We start from the raw sequence: 19,980 nt of genomic DNA, 5'->3' as shown, positions 1-19,980 counted from the left end.
ATAGAATATTTATAACCTACCCTTTTCTTTTTTTTTAAATTTATTTATGATAGTCACACAGAGAGAGAGAGAGAGGCAGAGACACAGGCAGAGGGAGAAGCGGGTTCCATGCAGGAGGCCTAATGTGGGACTCGATCCCAGGACCCCCAGATCACACCCAGAGCCAAAGCGAGATGCTCAACCACTGAGCAACCCAGGCACCATCATGTGTTTGTAATTTTGCTTCGCATTTTATCTAGGGTCCAGCCAAGATTGGCTCAATTTGTATTTTTAATTGAATAAGTGAATTTAACCAAAAGATTTCGGGTATTTGATTGGCCTATTTATCTTTTTTCCATTTTCTCTCTTTTTCTTTTAAGACTTAAATTTTTTCGGTATTTATTTATTTATTATTAATTTATTTATTTTAGGGAAGAGACTGAGAGCAGGGGGAGGGGCAGAGAGAGAGGGAGATAGAATCTGGAGCCAAATCCATCCTGAGTGTGGAGCCCAACATGCTCAACATCACCACCCTGAGATCATGACATGAGCTGAAAGCAAGAATCAGATGTTAACCTACTGAGCCACCCAGGCACCCCCAAGATTTAATTGTTTTTTAAAAATGTACTTATTTATTCATGAGGAACAGAGAGAGAAAGGCAGACACATAGACAGAGGGAGAAGCAGGCCCCCTTTAGGGAGCCCAATGCAGGACTCAGACGCAGGATCATGCCCTGAGCCGAAGGCAGACACTCAACCACTGAGCCACCCAGGCATCCCAAGATTTAATTTTTTTTAAATATTTTATTTATTCATAGAGACAGAGAGAGGGGGGCAGAGACACAGGCAGAGGGAGAAGCAGGCTTCTCCATACAGGAAGCCTGATGTGGGACTCGATCCCGGTTCTCCAGGATCACACCCCAAAATTAAATGAATTAATTTTGCCCAGTTAATTTCAAAACTCATTTTAAGAGGCTCCTATAGAAGTACATTCCGGAGCCAAAGTAAAAAGAAAACAAAGCAAACAAAAATGAGGAGGGGGGAGAACAAGCAAAAATGTCAGAGAAATGGATACTATCAAGTTCAATTCACCAGAAAATGATGTCATGTCATGCAAGACAAAGGCAAAGGCAAACTGATTGTTTCAGATTGATTACAACAAAAGTTTGATCAGTTTGGCGCTTAAGGAAAGAGGACAAGACCATTAGAAGTTTTGGTCAAGAGAGAGGATTTATGTACTTAAAACAACTAAACTGAATTTGTGAAATAATCATGGTGAAACTAAAATGAACCTTAAAAATAATTCTAGCTAGAAAATTTTATTAGGATTTAAAAGTTAACTTTTTTAAAATTCACAATATCTTTTTTTTAAAGATTTTATTTATTTATTCATAGACAGAGAGAGAGAGAGAGGCAGAGACACAGGCAGAGGGAGAGGGAGAAGCAGGCTCCATGCCGGGAGCCTGATGCGGGACGGATCCCGGGTCTCCAGGATCACACCCCAGGCTGCAGGCGGCGCCAAACCGCTGCGCCACCAGGGCTGCCCCACAATATCTTATTTTACATTTTGAAAGTTTTTATTCACAGTCTAGTTCATTAACATACAGTGTATTATTAGTTTCAGATGTATAATCTAGTGATTCAACACTTCCATACACCTGGTGGTCATCACAAGCGTCCTCCTTAATCCCCATTACCTATTTAACTCATCCCCTCACCCACTTCTGGTAATTATCAGTTTATTCTCTATAGTTAAGAGTCTGTTTCTTGGCTTGCCTCTCTCTTTTTTTCCCCTGTGATCATTTATTTTGTTTCTTAAATTCCACCTATGAGTGAAATCATATGGTATTTGTCCTGTTCTGACTGACGTATGTCACTTATGATATACTCTCTAGTTTCATCCATGTCCTTGCACAAGGCAAAGTTTTATTCTTTTTATGGTTGAGTAATATTCCATTTTTATTGTATATAAATAACACCTCTTCCTTATCCATTCATCAGTTGATGAACCCTTAGGCTGTTCGATATTTTGACTATTGTAGATAATGCTACTACAAACATGGGGGTGCATGTGTCCTTTTGAATTAGTATTTTTGTATCCTTTGAGGAAGTACCTAGTAGTACAATTGCTGAAACATAGGGTAGTTCTATTTTTAACTTTGGAAGAACTTCCATACTGTTTTCCAGAGTTACTGCACCAGTTTGCATTCCTACAATAGTGCAAGAGAGTTAATTTCTCTATTTCATGTAATTGTTCCTATGTGTTGTCTTCAAAATAAACCTGCTTTTGCTAAGACAAAGATCTAGTGGTCCAATCCACTGGTTACTTTTTAGTGCTTATATTCCTGTTCCTATCTGTGACATAATGATGTTGACCATTCCCGAATCTCTTCTCCATGACTCCCTCGACATTTGATCATTCTGTTCTCTCTTCTCACTTGTCTGGACACACTCCTGGTCTCTTCCTGGCTGTTCTTTGGCCACTGCATGGTTGCCTAGTCAACAGTTTCCTCCTCTTGGCTCTTTTTTTTTTTTTAAGATTTTATTTATTTATCAATGAGAGAGAGAGGCAGAGACACAGGCAGAGGGAGAAGCAGGCTCCATGCAGGGAGCCCAACGGGGGACTCGATCCCAGGTCTCCAGGATCACACCCTGGGCTCAAGGTGGCGCTAAACTGCTGAGCCACCCAGGCTGTCCACTGAGCCACCCAGGCTGCCCACCTCTTGGCTCTTTTATGATGGAATCCTGATTTTTCCCCCCAAGTATTCCTCTTCTCTAGATAGCAATACATTTTCCAAGAGTTGACCCTAGTCCTCTGAAATAAATCCTGATTAGTTTAAACCACTGTTTCTCAAAGTGTGGTTTTAGCACCAGCAGCCTTGCCTGAGAACTTGTCAAAAAGTCAAATCCTCAGATCTCACAGCAGACCTACTGAACCAGAAGCCCTGGAGGTAGAGCCCAGCAACCTGTTTTAACAAGCCTTCCAGGTGATCATGATACATCTTTGAGTTTGAGAACCTCTAGCCCAAACCAATCATGATGAGTGGTCTTGTTTTCCTTCCCAGTGATGAGGTTAGACTTACATGTGTGATATTTTTGCCAATGAGAAGTGAGAGGAAGTCTCCTAGGGGAGGGGTCTTGGAAGGTCTCTTTGCTTCTAAGAGAGATTTAAGGGAGAGATGATCCCTCTTCATCTGGTAGACACTGCTGTGGTGGATGCCTGGGACTGCTGTAGCCAAGATCAAGCCAACTTGATTCCAAGTTGACCATGAAGAAGATAACCTAAAGGCAAGCCAGCAGGATGAGAATGGCAGAGCAGAAAGATGGGAAAGATCTGTTATGGGTTGAATTGTGCCCCCCCCCCCAAGATGTACTCTATAATGTGATCCCCAGGACTCTAGAATGTGACCAAGTTTAGAAATAGGTTTGTAGCAGATTTAATTAGTAAAGATGAGGTCATACTGGAGTAGAATGAGCCCTAAATCCAAGATGACTGATGTCCTTATGGGAAGAGGAGAGAGAGAAAGAAGATAGTCATATGATGTTGGAGGTAGAGATGGGAGTCTTTCCTATAGGTTTCAGAAGGAACATGACTCTGCTAACAACTTGGACTACTGGCCTCCAGAACTGAAACAATAAAAGCCTATTGTTTAAGCCACCCACTTTGTGTGACTGTTAGGGCAGCTTAGGACACAACCCTCAGTCTTTATGGCCTGCGCACCAACACTACAGCCATCTTACCTTGAGATCACTTGTTATGTAAAATAATTATTCCTTACTGTTTAACCTAGGTGGAAAGATTCCACCCCCCCAGCTGTATTGAGATATCATTGACATGTAACATTATGTAAGGTGTACAAGGTGATGATGATTTAATACATTTATATATTGTCAAATTAGTACCACAATAGGGTTAGGATTGGCCCATTTATTAATTTTTTTATTCATTTGAGAGCATGAGAGAGCACAAGCGGGGTGAAGGGCAGAGAGGGAAACAGACTCCCCACTGAGCAGAGAACCCAATGACGTGAGGCTGGATCCTGGGACTCCGGGATCATGACCTGAGTCGAAGGCTTATGCTTATCAACTGAACCATCTAGGCAGCCTCAATTTTTAAATTTCATGCTACACAATTTAAAGTGGAACCTCTCCTAAACAATATGGCTTCTAAAACTCAGGGCTCCTTAGGGATTCCAATTCTTTGAGATACATTTCTGAGATAGAATGCCCTGTGGAGCTTCCCTGGAGCTTAAGATGGTTTCGGAGGAAAAGCCTTTCCTCTTTTCCTTCTAGGTTTACTGGCTGTCTGATGATTAAATTGAAATAAGACAGAGGTGACTGGGTGGCTCTGTCATTAAGTATCCGACTCTTGGTTTTGGGTCAGGTCATGATCCTGGGGTTGTGAGATTGAGCTCTGCTCAGTGTAGAATCTGTTTGGGATTCTCTTCCTTTCGCTCTCCCTCCCCCTCTGTTCTTCCCTCTCTGACCCTTCCCTTGCTTGTGCCCAAGCCTGTGCTCTGTCTCTCAAACAAGTGAATAAATAACATCTTTGAAATAAGACAGGTTAACAGGAGAAGGACAAATTTAATTACATATGTAGGTTTGGGAGCCCCACAAAGACAAAGGGAATGCCTTGCTCAAAAGCATGAAGGGAAGGAAAAATTCTTTTCTACTCTCAAGCTCTTCCAGCTGGAATAAGAATTAAGTTGACATGAGACAGATTAACAGGAGGAAAAAACAATTTTATTACACATAGAAGCCCAGTTATGAAATTAAGACCAAGAATGACCAAGGCAGGTGGGTTTTGTACTTTTACACAAAGAGAATAAATCTGTGAGGAATTGACAGACCAAGGAAAACTTCACTTAGTAAGGAATTCTAAACAGAATTGGGTTGGGGTCGTAAATTAGTAAAAAGAGCTGTTTCTGTAGCCTTCTGGTTTCTAAATTTCCCATTTCTGGTGTTAAGGATGTCTCTTTAGCTCTTGGTATAGGGAGGGTACCTTTACCTGGAAGATTTATTTCCAGCTTTCAAGGGGACAGAGGAGGGTCTGAGTGTCTTTCCTGAATAGGTTGTCTCTTCAGTAACTTTTATGTAAAATAAGCAATATGTCAGGGTGCCTGGACATCAGTGGCTCCGTTGGTTGAGCATCTGTCTGCTTTCGGCTCAGGTTATCATCCCAGCACCATGGGATCAAGCCCCATGTAGGCCCCCCTGCTCAGTAGGGAGTCTGCTTCTCTCTCTCCTTCTGCCCTTCTCCCTACTTCTGTGTGTGTGTGCGCGCGCACGCGCGTTCTCTCTCTCTCTCTCTCTCAAAAATCTTATTAAAAAAATAAGCAACATGTCAAAATAGCATATTTTGGGGCAGCCTGCCCTTGGCCCCTACCTACAGTTCCCTTCTTTGAAACTTCCCTGGAAATTTCACATATTCAAAGTTGAACTGGTACATCGTTCCATCTTGTTGAGTTAGTCTCTTATTCTTGACAATAGATTGGTTCAGCTAAACTCATTTCAGGAGACAATGATGCAGGTGTGTTTTTAAAATTAGGCCTATGATTCAGATAAGGTATTAAATAAGAGGCATTCCAATGGAAACAAGAGAAAAATAATGGTTAATGATTAGATCAAATTGTAAACCAGTTTTTGAATTTTTAGGCCAGCTAGTCAAGATTTCTAGGTATCAAGCTTGAAGCATCTTCATAATTTTTTTTTAACTTTTAATTTATTTATGATAGTCACAGAGAGAGAGAGAGGCAGAGACACAGGCAGAGGGAGAAGCAGGCTCCATGCACCGGGAGCCCGATGTGGGATTCGATCCCGGGTCTCCAGGATCGCGCCCTGGGCCAAAGGCGGGCGCCAAACCGCTGCGCCACCCAGGGATCCCAAGCTTGAAGCATCTTCAAATAGAGAGCAGGCAGTGACAGTCTGACAAATTTTCCTGGTTAATAGTTCAAATGTCTCTGGTGATCTCTGAGGGGCTCACAGAGCAACAGGCATAAAGATTGTCTATACATAAGCTGTTGTGTGATTTCTCCAAAGTTTACACCAAGTCATTCATATTTAGTGTTCAGAGCTTCAGGAAAATGGGCAGTGTTAATTATCAAATGATTCCAAGTCAAGAGGATGGGAAAAAAATTTAAAAACCATTAGTTTGGAGGGTTGTAGCCAGGCAGAAGAAATCAAGATCTTATAATTAGCTATATTAGAATGTAGTATTTACACAGGTGTATTATTGGAACACAATTTTGCTCTCTACAATCTCCCTCATTTTTTACCAAAGACAGCTAAATTAAGACTCATTTGTTTGCAAAATAAGTCTAGTTTCTAAAAACTTGGCCTGATTCTTTGTAAGTACACCAAAAATAGTGATTGGTCATATAGGCTTTTAAACCTGTTTTGTTGGAATTTTTTAAAAGATTTTATTTATTTGAGAGAGAGCACACGTGAGAGAGCATGAGTGGGGGGAGGGGCAGAGGGAGAGAGAGGGGCTGACTTGCCACTGATGCTCAGGACCCCAGGATCATGACCTGAGCTGAAAGCAGACATTAAACCAAGTGAGCCATCCAGGTGCCCCTGGAATTTTTAAATAAGGAATCTTTAGGTTGAACTTTAAAAAAAATGCATCTTTGAACTTTATTATTTTTGAGTAAAGTAAGCTTTATGCCCAACATGGGGCTCAAAGTCACAACCCTAAGAGATCAAGAATCGAATGCTCTACCAACTGAGCCAGCAAGGCACCTAAGTTGAACTTTTAACTTCTTGAGGCCAGAAGCCAAGCCAAATACTTGCCATCAGACTTTACCTGTTATACATATAGATCTAGGTTAATTCCAATCTTTTGAGGTCCCCAAAATATCCTGATTTCCTGCCCCTGCCAGGAAGTGCCTTCTTTATTTACCTGGTAAATGGCTGCTAGGAATCCCAGAAGTAAGGTGCTGGGCTGTTTTTCTAAGGAGCTTTAGTGGCTCCATATAGTCAACCTTAGTTCCTTAAAGGTATCTGGTTGTATATGAGTCTATGCATGTCTCTCAAATATGACATTCGAAAGCCTTGGTAATATAACTGATGCTTCCAATTGTGGTCTGTTACGAGAAGAACAGATTCTCATTGAACTTATGCAAATAAACACATTGCCATGAAAATATAAGAATTCTCACTGAGAATTCTGAATTCTGGAGGGATCAAGTACGGAAAAAATGTTTCAATTTGGGCACAAAAGTATATTTTATCAAATTGTTATAATCAGGTAGCTAAGAGAAAGTTTCCTTAAACCTGGAAAAACAAAACATTAAAAAATTCAGCAATGTGGGGCACTTGGGTGGCTCAGCTGGTTGAGCATCTGACTCTCGGTTTTGGCTCAGGTGGTGATCTTAGGGTCATGGGACTGAGCCCTACGTGGGGTTCTGTGCTGGGTACAGAGTCTGCTTAGGATTCTCTCTCTCCCTCTCCCTTTGCCCCTATCCTCCCTCTTCTCTTGTGCATGTGCATGCTCTCTCTCAAATAAATAAATAAAATCGTTTAAAAATTAGCAATGTTTTAAACAAAAATTTCATAAAAATCATGATCATCCTCCTCAGTTTCTTTAGTCTCATGTTATTAATTATTGTTCTGCTTGAACCCAGTTCTTCTACTAGTTCTGGAAATTCTTACCTAGTTCAGTTTTATGATCTTAAGTTTATGAGAAACCTATATTTGTCAAAAAGTCTTTTCCATGAATCTCTTTGAAGATCAAACACATTTATAGGAACCTTTTGTAAAAACGTCTGAGTAAAGGTATAACTCTTTATATGATAAAAGACTTAAAAATGGCCATAGTTAAAGATCTGATTAAAGTTAATTACAATGCAACTGACAAGGAAATTCAGTTATGTCTGAGACATACAACACTTCAAGATAATAACATACCACGACATATCGAATTTCTAGGAGTTTCATAAAACTTTAGAACACTTACTTGACAGTGCTTCCTAAGTAATTTAACATATAAAATAAACCTAGTTAGTTTTATCTCTCACAAAATATTTGAAATGTTCCAGGAGCTCTCTGGTACACCTCAGTTAGGTTATGGTCAATAACCTTCATTTTAGAATTTGATTTTGGGAAGTTTGTCAGCAAATACTTACAAGGTTTCAATATTTCGCTAAATAGGATCACAGATCACTATGAAATATTTATTTAACCAAAATGACAATAGAAGATTTTTTTTTTAAAGATTGTATTTATTGGGATCCCTGGGTGGCGCAGCGGTTTGGCGCCTGCCTTTGGCCCAGGGCGCGATCCTGGAGACCCGGGATCGAATCCCACGTCGGGCTCCCAGTGCATGGAGCCTGCTTCTCCCTCTGCCTATTTCTCTGCCTCTCTCTCTCTCACTGTGTGCCTATCATAAATAAATAAAATTAAATTTAAAAAAATACTCCATTATAGGTATATATATATATATATATATGATATTTCTTTTTTTTTTTAAAGATTTTATTCAATAGAGTCAGAGAGAGAGAGAGAGAGATAATGAAAGAGAGAGGCAGAGACACAGGCAGAGACACAGGCAGAGGGAGAAGCAGGCTCCATGCAGGGAGCCCGATGGGGGACTCAATCTGGGGTCTCCAGGACCAGGCCCTGGGCTGAAAGTGGTGCTAAATTGCTGAGCCACCCAGGCTGCCCACAATAGAAGATTTTAAAGGCAAATATAGGGACACCTGGGTGGCTCAGTGGTTGAGTGCCTGCCTTTGGCTCAGGGCATATTTCTGGAGTCCTGGGATTGAGTCCCACATCAGGCTCCCTGCATGGACCCTCCTCCCTCTGCCTGTGTCTCTGCCTCTCTCTCTCTGTCTCTAATGAACAAATAAATAAAATCTTAAAAAAAAATAAAGGCAAATACAGAAGGTTACATAGTTATGAATAAAACTTAGCTCTTTTAAGATTCAGGTTTTTTTGGTTTTTTTTTTTTTTTTTTGAATAATCAAAGAACTGAGACAAAATACAGAATCTTCCTCAGGCAGATTACATTAAAGGTAAAAAAAAAAAAAAAAACAACTTTGTTTAGGGATGCTTGGGTGGCTCAGCAGTGGAGCATCTGCCTTTTGCTCAGGGCGTGATCCTGGCTGGTTCAGTCTGAAGAGCATGCAGCTCTTGGTCTCAGGGTTGTACGTTCCAGCCCCCTGTTGAGTGTAGAGATTAGTTAAATTAACTTGAAACAAACAAACAAACAAACAAACCAATAATCAAGAAAATGTTTTCTTTAGTAGAGAGAAAAGCCAAATTCTAATTTTGTGTCAATGTACTTTTGATATTAAAACTTATTTTAGGGATCCCTGGGTGGCGCAGCGGTTTGGCGCCTGCCTTTGGCCCAGGGCACGATCCTGGAGACCCGGGATCGAGTCCCACATTGGGCTCCCGGTGCATGGAGCCTGCTTCTCCCTCTGCCTGTGTCTCTGCCTCTCTCTCTCCCTCTCTCTCTGTGACTATCATAAAAAAAAATAAAAAATAAAAAAAATAAAACTTATTTTAGGGGCACCTGGGTGGCTCAGTCAGTTTAGTGTCTGCCTTCTGCTCAGGTCATGATTGTACCCCTCCCCCTGCTTGTACTCTCCCTCTCTCTCACATGCTTTCTCTCTCTCAAATCAATAAAATCTTAAAAAAAACTCATTTTATTTACTTATTTTTTTTAAATATTCTGTTTATTTATTCATGAGAGACGGAGAGAGAGAGGCAAAGACACAGGCAGAGGGAGAAGCAGGCTCCATGCAGGGAGCCCAACGGGGTACTCGATCCCAGGTCTCCAGGATCACGCCCTGGGCCGAAGGCAGGCACTAAACTGCTGAGCCACCCAGGGATCCCCTATTTATTTACTTAAAGTAATCTCTATACTCAACATGGGGCTCAAACTTACAACCCTGAGTTCAGGAGTTACACATTCCATCAACTGAGCCACCCAGGCACCCCTACAACTTCTTTTTTACATTCAGATTTTGTCCTAAGTTTTTCTTTATATAACCAGCCTCACTTTAGGACAAAATTATTTTCTTTTCCCTTAATGAAAACATGTTCCCATTCTTCATTTTTTTTCTTACCAAAAACACATTATCTTATTTTCCTTGTATTCAGAGTTGTTTCCTTTATTATTTTCGGTCATCTTAATTATTACATTTATTAGAATGCTTAATTAACTGTTTAATTAGAAACCTTAATTTCTAGTGAAAACTAAGAAGTAAGCAATTATGAACTATTACACTAGAATTCTTTAGATTGGTAAGTTTATGAATACATGTCATAATTCTGGGATGCCAGGGTGGCTCAGTTGGTTGGGCATCTGACTCTTGGTCTCAGTTCAGGTCACGATCTTGGGGTTGTGAGATTGAGTCCCACACGGGGCTCCACACTCAGCAGGGAGTCTGCTTGAGATTCTCTCCCTTTCCCTCTGACCCTCCCCCTGCTTGTATTCTCTCTCTCTCAAATAAATAAAATCCTCAAAAAATACATTTCATAAAGTATGTTATATAGAATAATGTGTTAATTATATAGAAACATGTATTTCTTTATAGTACAGTCTTTCATTAGAGCTCAAAACCTGTTTTCTAATGGACCCAAAGTTATCTTTAGTTTCTTTGTAATAAGACAAAAATAGATAAACCCATGTCTAATATTCAACGTTTATAATTTTATTTGGCAATGACTTGGATATTAAATGAATTATTTAACTTTGCAAAACTTTAAACTTTCAGGTTACAAAAAGATTTGGAGAAACTATTACAAAAGTTTACCTAAAGCCTTATCTTATTTACATCTATTTAATTTACTTGTTCTTGACAATTATGTTTATTTTTTTTTTAATTTTTTTTTTTTTTTGACAATTATGTTTAGATTGCCAGTAAAAACTTTGAGACTTCAGGGCACCTGGATGGCATAGTTGGTTAAGCCTCTGCCCTCTGCTCAGGTCATGATCCTGGGGTCCTGGGATCGATTCCCAAGTCAGGCTCTCTGCTCAATGGGGAGCCTGCTTCTCCCTCTCCCTCTGCTGCTCCCACTCATCAAATAAATAAAAATCTTAAAAAACAAACTTGGAGACCTCAAAGTTAGTCATCCTTTCAAACTATCACTATTATTTTAATCAATTTATAATAGAGATAACAGCAGCTTAAATACAGGCAGAATAAGAATTTTAATTTTCATGTATTTGAGTTAGAGCAAGAGTGAGAGAGCACAAACAAGGGGAGGAACAGAGGGAGAGGGGGGAAGAAGACTCCCTGCTGAGTAGGGCTCATTGCCTCAATCCCAGGACGCCAGGATCATGACCCAAACTGAACTTAGACACTTAACTGAGCCACCCACATGCCCCTAGCAACTTGTATTTTTTTAAGGAGTTTTCATTTAAGATTTTATTTATTTATTATTCATGAGAAACACAAAGAGAGGCGCAGAGACACAGGCAGAAGGAGGAGCAGGCTCCATGCAGGGAGCCTGGAGTGGGACTCGATCCCCAGTCCCCAGGATCACACCCTGGGCTGCAGGCAGCGCTAAACCACTGAGCCATGGGGGCTGCCCACAACTTGTATTTTAAAAGACCAACCCTCATCTCTGCTTTTTTTTCTTTTTTTCTTTTATTCTAAGGCAGTTGTGGACTATGTCATTTTAAAGACATAAGATTTATAATTTTAAGGGGCAGAAAAAGAACGCAAGTGTTTTTTTGTTTTTGTTTTTTGTAAGTATAGGACACTTTTGTTCTAGTATCTTGATCTTTTATAATATCCATAAACAGGGGCACCTGGCTGGCTCAGTCAGTAGAGCATGTGTCTCTTGATCTCAGGATGAGTTCAAGCCCCATGTTGGGAGAGGATCCTACGTAAAAAAAGGATAGTATCCATAAACATTTTTTTTAATTTTTATTTATTTATGATAGGCACACAGTGAGAGAGAGAGAGAGAGGCAGAGACACAGGCAGAGGGAGAAGCAGGCTCCATGCACCGGGAGCCCGACGTGGGATTCGATCCCTGGTCTCCAGGATCGCGCCCTGGGCCAAAGGCAGGCGCCAAACCGCTGCGCCACCCAGGGATCCCTCCATAAGCATTTTTAAATAAATAGGTGAGGTTTGTATAGCAAGGTTGGCTGTGACTTGTTTCTAGGGTTGAATTTCTGGTTTTATAGATTTTTGTAAGACAAAGACATTTTTAATTCCCCAAAGAACTGGATTATATCCTCAATATCAATTTTAACTAAATTTGTTTCTTTTTATCACAGAGATATTTAACTAAAATAGGAATCAAAAGATTTATGCCTTTGTACAGTCTGAATAAAGCATTTTAACAAAAGCCTTCTGAGTACTGAGAACAACAGTGTAACCTAGGCTTTTATTCATCTCTGAATATTGTCCTTTTCAGATCATTTGTAGGAGGGCCTGGGAGAAATTTTTGTCACCTGTTTCTTCTGTGAAGGGGGGTTTCTTCGGGGGGCAGTCTAGCCTGTCTAATAACCGTAGTATTATCTTGGGCCGGAAGAACTCCCCTTAGCAGCTAGTCAAGGTTTCTGTGAGTGGTTGTGAATAGCAATTAATCTTTCCAATTCCTCTCTGAATTTGGTAGGATCTTTTGAAAGTGGAAGAAAAGGGCTTTATAATTTAAAAGATCTGATGCTGTTCAAGGGATATGAATTCTTTGAAGTGGGGGACACTGGGGGGTAGGGGGATAATGTCCAATACATCTGTGAAGGTTATTGCACAGAAATGCCTGAAGCCTGCAGACCTGATTACAGCAAAGTGATTCCCACTGCCCGTCCCAGATGCTTCTGCTAAATTCACTTTCTGACTTTCAGCATTTACAAGAGAAGCCTGTATATTTTGAACCTTGAGATTTAGCTGGAATGCCCTCTGCAAGTCTTTTAGGGAAAGGGAGGTTAAAATAGGCAGATAAGGGGCAGCCCCGGTGGCTTGGCGGTTTAGCGCTGCCTTCAGCCTGGGGTGTGATCCTGGAGACCGGGGATTGAGTCCTGTGTTGGGCTCCCTGCGTGGAGCCTGCTTCTCCCTCTGCCTGTCTGTCTCTGCCTCTCTCTGTGTGTGTCTCTCATGAATAAATAAAATCTTTAAAAAAAAAAAAAGTCTGATAGGAATGGATTTTAAGAAAGGAAATTTACCGTAGACGTGGTCATTTATTTGTCTTAAGTCTAATTTTTTCTTGTCAAGGGAATCCTAAGGCTAGCCATTATTCTAATCAGACAATTGAGAGGTTTTTTTTTTGTTTTTTTTTTTAAAGTAGGCTCCATACCTGACATAGAACCCAATGCAGGGCTTGAACTCAAAACCCTGAGATCAGGACCTGAGCTGAGATCAACAGTTGGAAGCTTAAATGACTAAGCCACTCAGGCACCTCAAGAGAGTTTGTTGTAAAGGATTCTTTTTTCCAAATATAGCCAATTTAAAGGATTTACTGTGTCACCAGTGATGAATAGGATCCATTAATAGCGACTCAAACCAATAAGCCTTTTAATGGCTTAACCAAAGATGCAAAAGGTGTCCAGAGAGGGCATAGATAATGCAGCCTCCATAGCTCAATAGTTCACTCCCAAAATTAGTGTAAGAACAAAGACCTCCATTGCCCAGGAGGTAAGGATGTCTCCAGTCTCTTCGAAATTGTGAGATGGCTCCAGTCACAGACCTGCTAAACTGTGACACTGGGTTGGTGCCACTGGAATGGGATTTTTTCCAGCACTGACAAGCAACAAAGATTAGATAACAAAGGCCCCTTATGGGCTGGGACCTTTTTAAAAAATTATTTAAATGCATTTTACCAACATATAGTGTAACACCTAGTGCTCATCCTGTCAAATGCCCTCCTTCGTGCCTGTCACTGGGCTGCGACCTTTTATGACAGATTTTCCTGCAAGCTGCAGAGTGCAACTTGTATGTGTCTGTTGCACTGGTCACCAGAGGGCACTCCAGGAAGTATCCCCTCCTGGAGGCAGAGACCAGAAAGAATATTCTCACTGGTTTCCAAGTCAAGCTCTTAGGGCACAGAACAAAACAAAAGGAAAAAAAACCCTCATCCTGTCTTTACATAGAGGATCCACAGCAAAATTTGTCTCAATAGATGCCAGGCCGATCAGAACCTTTAACTGACCGGTCTCTGAGGCCAGTTCGAACAAGCAGGCTTGTCAGTCTGGGCCAATGTCTGTGTTCCGCCCTGTGGTAATTCCTTTTTAAACAAACAACACAAAAGACACAGAGAAAGGAAAACAAAGACGATCTCTGGGAGAAAATGGATCAATACCCAAAGACAGCTCTATCAAAGTTTTACCAAGGGTTGCTAACCCTGAGAATTTAGTTCCATGGTATTTTCTCCTGCTAATCTAAATTTAGAAAAAGAAAGAAAGGTTCTTCCCACTCTAGCTCTGTTGGACTCCACAGAGATTCCAGGAGGCTGACATGGTAAGAAATCTTACCTTCTGCCACTTGTATGTCAGATGTCCCAGGATCTCTCAGCTGCTGCAGTGTCTGGAGCGAGTGATGTCTAGTGAGTTAAAGTACCCTTTCAACTATGCCAACAGAAGGGAAGGAAAAATTCTCTAAAGCTCTTCCAGTTGGAGTAAGAATTAAATTGGCATGAGACAGATTAAAAGGAGAGAAAAAAAAAACAAAGTTTCATTACTTGTGCGCAGAGGCCCAGTTATGGAACTGAGATCTCAAGAAATAACCAAGGTGAGCAGTTTTTATACTTTTTACACAAAGAGACAATAAATCTGTGAGGAATTGACAGGCCAAAGAAAACTTCACTTTGGGAGCTTCAATTAGTAAGGAATTCTAAACAGAATTTGGAAAAAGAAAGAATTTGGACTGGGGTCATAAATTAGTAAAGAATAACGAGCTGTTTATATAGCCTTTGGGCTCTAAATTTTCTATTCTTTGGCAATAAGGGTGTCTAGCTTCTGGTATGGGGGAGAGAGGAGGGTCTGAGTGTCTTTCTGCGTAGGTTGTCTCTTCAGTAACTTTTATCTAAAATAAGCAGTATACCTAAAAACAAAGCAAAACAAATAAGATAAGCAATATGGCAAAATGCCACATTTGGGTCAGTCTGCTCTTGATCCCAATAGGCAGTCAGGCAATTGAGGGCTGTTTTTTTGTTTTGTTTTTTAGTTTTTATTTATTCACTCATTCACTTAAAGTAATCTCTACACCCATTGTGGGGCTCAAACTCACAATCCCAAGAACGGGAATCACATGCTCTTCCAACTGAGCCAGCCAGGTGCTTTGGTAGTTGAGGTTTATAAACCATCCTGAGCTAAGGAGAAAAGGGTGGAGGGCTGGGGCTTCAAGGAAGAGGAAGACAATTCACAAGAAGATGATAAGAGCAAACGGTTGGTAAACAAATGTTTGCCATGCCCTGCAGGTAAGTCTTTCTGATGTAAACAGTTATCTCTGGTAACAGCTGTCTTCCTGTTACAGGCACCCTAACTGAATTCTTAGGCAGTTTAGGGAGAGGTGAGAAGCTTTTCCTGAGTCAGCTAGGTCTTAATTGCCTTCAGCTCAAAACAATCTACATGCCAAAGAGGCACATTTTGGGGATGGTGTTTTCTACTTTCCACCTCAACAGAGAGAGAGAGAGAGAGAGGCAGAGACACAGGCAGAGGGAGAAGCAGGCCTCATGGGGGGAGCCCGATGTGGGACTTGATCCCGGGACCCCAGGACCACACCCTGGGCCAAAGGCAGGCGCTAAACTGCTGAGCCACCCAGGGATCCCCATACACCTCAACTTCTTAAAACAAGCCCTCACAGTAACTAGAGTTGGGTGACTCTTCTCTGTGTGTGTGTGTGTGAACATAATTACTACAGAGGAAGAGCAGAAGGTTGGAACACAATTGCAACCCATGGTGACTCTGTACAGCACGTTTTGGCTGTCACACTCAGTTCACATAGAACCACTTCGTACCTGACAAATTGCCTGATTCCCTAAATGAATGCTTCATTTCACTTACCACTAAGAAGAAATAATGATGGCCATGAGTGGAGGTAACATTTTACATCAAATGGAAGTTATAAACCTATTCTGTGGCGTTAAAGGCACCTCAGCAGTGATTACATTCTGTGAAACATATTTTCTACTGTTTTCTTTTTGTTTTTCCCCCTTCTGTTGATCAAATTAATATATACTTAAAAGCATTTTAAACGATTAGAACATTTGATTTTTTCCCCCAAGGAACCCACGTATGATTTCATATAATTTATGTGGGTTGTACCATGTCTGAATTACATGCAGTGTTCAGTTCCTCAAGGGATCAGCCTGTGGACGACTCAAAGTGTGGCCTTCAGCTACTGAGTGAGCCCAGCAGAGGGATTCTAGGTCTCTTGCTTAAAGAACTCTCCTGGGCCAAGTGACCAGGACATGCCTGTCCACCGGATGGGGGTGAGGGGTGGGGAGGGGCTCAGACATTCTGGTTATAGCCTCAGCGTTGCTCAGGAACCACAATGCCGCCTCTGCTTCCCCCATTGTGGAGGACTGGCACTCCTAACATGTGGCCACTTAGTGGAATTTCTCAGAGAGGTCCTGAGCTCCAGGATCAGGATGTCGGAAAGGAGGGCTTCTTCTCCTGGTAGCACAACCAACTACATATTTTTTAGGGCCCTGTACAAAATACAAATATGGCCCCCTTCTCAAAAAAAATTAAGAAACGCAAGACAGCAACAGTAGAATATTCAACAATACTCAATACTCGAGTGTGGAACCCTTCTGACCTTGGTTCCGTATGTGAATTGCACAGGCCACACATCCACAAAGCTAACCCAGCCACAACTTGGAGCCTTCCTATGTGCACTTTATTTTATTTTATTTTTTTAAAGATTTTATTTTATTTTATTTATTCATAGAGACAGAGAGAGAGAGAGAGAGGCAGAGACACAAGCAGAGGGAGAAGCAGTCTCCATGCAGGGAGCCCAATGTGGGACTCGATCCAGGGTCTCCAGGATCACGCCCTGGGCTGCAGGCGGCGCTAAACCGCTGCGCCACTGGGGCTGCCCTATTTTATTTTTTTAAAGTAGGCACCACGCCTCGCATGGAGCCCAGCGCGGGGCTTGAACACATGACCTCTGATATCAAGACCTGAGCTGAGATCAGATGCTTAACCAATGACTGGGCCACCTAGCACCACTTCCCCCCACCACATGCACTTTAAACACTTGTTTCTTTAATGCTCTTAACCTTATTTTAATGATGAACACTGAGGTCCTGAAAGGTTAAGTAACTTTCCCAGTGTCACATAGCCTATAAACCTAGAGCCTGGATTCACACTGTGCTTCTGACTGGAAAGTTCTAGTCCTGTTTCTAGGGCAAAGAATTTTTAAAAAGTCCATTGTTGGACTTTTGTTATGGAAGGAAGGGATGGGTTCTTCCCAGTTAAGCTTAGGATGCCCAGATTCTGGAAGGATTGCCTAGAGCTCCAGGGCCTCTGCCTCTAAACCTACAGAACTGTTTCAACCCTTTCTGATAATTCAGCGTACCCTGCTTGAGCAGCCCCTCATAGGTCACAGCCGAGCTGCTCTTGGGTGCATTGTTTGTATCTTCCAAGAAAAATAGCTGTGAGGGGTTTCGCAGCCCTCACTAAAGACACCTTCACTCCTCCCCACCTCCCACAGGTGGCCCTTCACTACCCCATCCTTACGTTGGAGCTCTGCATCTCCCAGAGCACCCTACCTTGGGCCTGCCCTGGAGAAGTGTCCAGCACTCAGAGACAAAGATAGGGGTGGAGGGTGGAAGAAGAGAGGCTCCTGAAGGTTCACTGCAGAGCTGGCCCTGGAAGCCCTGAAAAGGGAGCTCTTCTACCCCTCAGTGCCAACTTTGTGAGGCATTAAGGGCTGAATGTTAAGGAAAAGTTCCCAGATGTCAAGGACAAGTGGAAGGGAGGCCAGAGACACCAGGAATCCCTCCCTGAGGAGGCAGCTGCCCCCAATTTGGAGTTGACCAGAGGCAGAGCCTCTGACTTATCTCAGGTTTTGTATAAATTTTAAAAAATCACTGCTTTTTTTTTTCACAGCGTATTTTATTTTATTTTAGATTATTTATTTATTTATTCATGAGAGACACAGAGAGGCAGAGACATAGAGGGAGAAGCAGGCTCCTCACAGGGAGCCTGATGTGAGACTTGATCCCAGGACTCCAGGAACATGCCCTGAGCAAAAGGCAGACACTCAATCACTGAGCCACCCAGGCATCCCTTCACAGTGGATTTTAAGGTGGGAGAATGTTTTACAGGTTCTCTTATGGATGCAGTATAATAATTCACAGTACTTCAAAGATTGAATACCCAAACCGAGTGCATCTTACTGGAGAAAAGACTTAAACGTCCATATTCACTAATTTTGGTTATATCAATCTTTTTTTTAAGGCTTTATTTATTCATGAGAGACACAGAGAGAGGCAGAGACATTGGCAGAGGAAGAAGCAGGCTCCCTGTGGGGAGCCCAATGTGGGGGCTCAATCCCAGGACCCCAGGATCACAACCTGAGCCAAAGGCAGATGCTCAATCACTGAACCACCCAGGTGCCCCTGGTTCTACCAATCTTACATTTCTTGCTGGTCCTGAATTCTTGCTATCATTTGTCTTTGTCCAGTCACAATTAAAATGCAATAAAGGATGAGGACTCCTGAAACCACATGAACTGGTGGAATAAAAATCTGCCGTGCCACAGAAACCCAAGACTGATGCAAAGAATTTTGTAGAAACTTCTTTGTAGAAGCTGCCTCTCTGCTTTGTACTCCTGCCTTGTGGTACTGATCAGTGCACAAGACTCTCTGAATTTGTGAATGCACAGCAAGCTGTTCTTGATCTCTTGGTGCATCTAGCAAGATGAATGCCAGTGAGAACCAACATTTTCCAGATGATTTTATATCAAGAGTAGATCAAGATTCTAAGATGCAAGTCCTAATTTCTGAATCCAAATTGCAGCAGGATAAAGTGTGCATATCAACAAGCATGGTGCAATAACATAGACCCCCCACATCTTGTGGCTTTTTCCCCCTCTTATATCTTAGTGGGTTTAAACATGAAAGGTTATTTTCCACTTTCAATACGTCCTTTGTAGGTTGTCAGGGTGGCTCTTCCCATCAGTCACTCAGGTCTTGGGTTGGCAAAGAAGCCACCATCTTAAATGTTGTCAGTTACCAAGTCCAAGGGGAAAATGTTCAGGAAGGCCTCACTTGGGCAGTTAACTGCCCTGAAATGAACCATACCACATCTACTTGCTCCTCATTGGCCAGAACTAGTCGAATGACCCTTTTTAACCACAAGGGGCCCAGGAAGGGGGGTGGAGAGAACTAGACTTAGGTAGTAAATAGCACTCAAACCACCCTTTGAGGTTGGAGGACAGCAGGGTGAATGTTGATAGAGGAGCAGGTAATAATGTAGGGGGATGGCTGCTGGACTGGCGACATGCACTAATATTAATGACCTTCTCAGGCATCTTAAACCTTAAATGGTTGTGGTCATGTGTAATCAGCTTCCTCGACAAGCAGGACTGACTTAGAGCAGAGCCAAATCAGAAAGCCCAAGGCTAAGTACTGTTCTCACTAATTTGTACCATTCAGTACCCCCAATGACCCCCTCGAGCTGGTGTGCAGGGGTGGGAGGGTGATTTCAGAGTTACAGAGACCAAGTACTATATCCCTGTTGAACTCCTATGGTTCGGCGCTGTTAATGGAGATGGGTGCCATTACTGCCACCTTCCCCTGGTCACTGATGACCTAACATTACCCAGGAATGCCTACTTGTTTGATCTAAATGGGTACATTTAAATTAAAGCTGAAACTGAATTAAAAAAAAAAAGCTGAAACTGAGTAAGTTCCGTAAATCCTCCCTCGATAAAGTATGAGTACATTGCCTTCTTTCCTTTGGCTTGCTTAAATAATGTGGAAGACTTATAATTGACTTAAATGTGTTTTTTTTTTTTTTAAGATTTTATTTCTTTATTCATGAGAGACACCGTGAGAGAGAGGCAGAGACACAGGCAGAGGGAGAAGCAGGCTCCTC

General features: G+C 41.8%; 1 protein-coding gene across 12 annotated transcripts in view; it reads left to right on the top strand.

Annotated features, from left to right (window-relative positions):
* GLYCTK (glycerate kinase) overlaps positions 1-19,980 on the top strand; it is a 34,209-nt gene that overhangs the window by 3,849 nt on the left and 10,380 nt on the right. For 2 of the 12 annotated variants that reach the window (XM_072720790.1, XM_072720789.1), the window contains exon 2: positions 18,340-18,494. The exons of 9 other annotated variants lie outside the window; for them this stretch is intronic. The gene's annotated coding sequence lies outside the window, so the exon portion shown is untranslated. Of the gene's footprint in view, positions 1-11,875; positions 12,058-18,339; positions 18,495-19,980 lie in introns of those variants that run through there. One more of the 12 variants, XM_072720794.1, reaches the window with a different exon arrangement.

The sequence above is a fragment of the Vulpes vulpes genome, chromosome 9 (genome assembly GCF_048418805.1).
Source record: "Vulpes vulpes isolate BD-2025 chromosome 9, VulVul3, whole genome shotgun sequence".
NCBI lineage: Eukaryota > Metazoa > Chordata > Mammalia > Carnivora > Canidae > Vulpes > Vulpes vulpes.
Note: the sequence above shows the minus strand (reverse complement) of the source record. Positions and strands in the feature narration are given on the sequence as shown.